This window comes from Brienomyrus brachyistius, chromosome 5 (genome assembly GCF_023856365.1).
Source record: "Brienomyrus brachyistius isolate T26 chromosome 5, BBRACH_0.4, whole genome shotgun sequence".
In the NCBI taxonomy this organism is placed as follows: Eukaryota; Metazoa; Chordata; class Actinopteri; order Osteoglossiformes; family Mormyridae; genus Brienomyrus; species Brienomyrus brachyistius.
The window spans coordinates 3,505,747-3,507,227 of NC_064537.1; positions in this window are offsets into that span (position 1 = coordinate 3,505,747).

Consider the following 1,481-nt stretch of genomic DNA (forward strand, 5'->3'; position numbering starts at 1 on the left):
CTTTCTGCTAAAACGTCATCGTTTTGCTCCTTTACTCCGGCTCCGCTGTGGTGATACCAATCACAGGCCATCTGAGACAATCTTAGTGACGCAATAAAAACATTAATAAAACATTTTTTCTGTGAATATGCCACTCCTGCACTGGGTTACCGGTTATGGAAGATGGATTGATGGGATAATTATGGTAATAACTGATAACAATGGTGGCAATTTAGAGTATGTTTAGTGTGTGATTATATAATGGTACTATGCTCTCATAGTCTTTCCCAAATTTCCATGTCATTTTACAACTACTATGCACACAGCATCATGTCCCTATCCCTGAGCGCAACTCCTACTGTAATGGCTGTCTCTCTCGTCTGTGTCCCTCATCTCCATCTCTCTAATGGCTGACTCTCCCATCTCTGTCCCTTAGTTATGTCCCTCTAGCAGCTGTCTCTCTGATCTCTGTCCCTCAGTTCTGTCTCTGAAATGACTGTCTCTCTCATCTCTGTCCCTCATCTCCATCTCTCTAACGGCTGACTGTCTTGTCAACTGTCCCTCATCTCCATCCCTCTAATGGCTGACTGTCTTGTCAACTGTCCCTCGTCTCCATCCTCTAACGGCTGACTGTCTTGTCAACTGTCCCTCGTCTCCGTCTCTCTAACAGCTGACTGTCTTGTCAACTGTCCCTCGTCTCCATCCCTCTAATGGCTGACTGTCTTGTCAACTGTCCCTCGTCTCCGTCTCTCTAACGGCTGACTGTCTTGTCAACTGTCCCTCGTCTCCGTCTCTCTAACGGCTGACTGTCTTGTCAACTGTCCCTCGTCTCCGTCTCTCTAACGGCTGACTGTCTTGTCAACTGTCCCTCGTCTCCGTCTCTCTAACGGCTGACTGTCTTGTCAACAGTCCCTCGTCTCCATCCCTCTAATGGCTGACTGTCTTGTCAACTGTCCCTCATCTCCATCCCTCTAATGGCTGACTGTCTTGTCAACTGTCCCTCGTCTCCGTCTCTCTAACGGCTGACTGTCTTGTCAACTGTCCCTCGTCTCCATCTCTCTAACGGCTGACTGTCTTGTCAACTGTCCCTCGTCTCCATCTCTCTAACGGCTGACTGTCTTGTCAACTGTCCCTCGTCTCCATCTCTCTAACGGCTGACTGTCTTGTCAACTGTCCCTCGTCTCCGTCTCTCTAACGGCTGACTGTCTTGTCAACTGTCCCTCGTCTCCATCCCTCTAATGGCTGACTGTCCTGTCAACTGTCCCTCATCTCCATCCCTCTAATGGCTGACTGTCTTGTCAACTGTCCCTCATCTCCATCCCTCTAATGGCTGACTGTCTTGTCAACTGTCCCTCGTCTCCATCTCTCTAATGGCTGACTGTCTTGTCAACTGTCCCTCGTCTCCATCTCTCTAACGGCTGACTGTCTTGTCAACTGTCCCTCGTCTCCGTCTCTCTAACGGCTGACTGTCTCTCTCATCTCTGTCCCTCGTCTCCATCTCA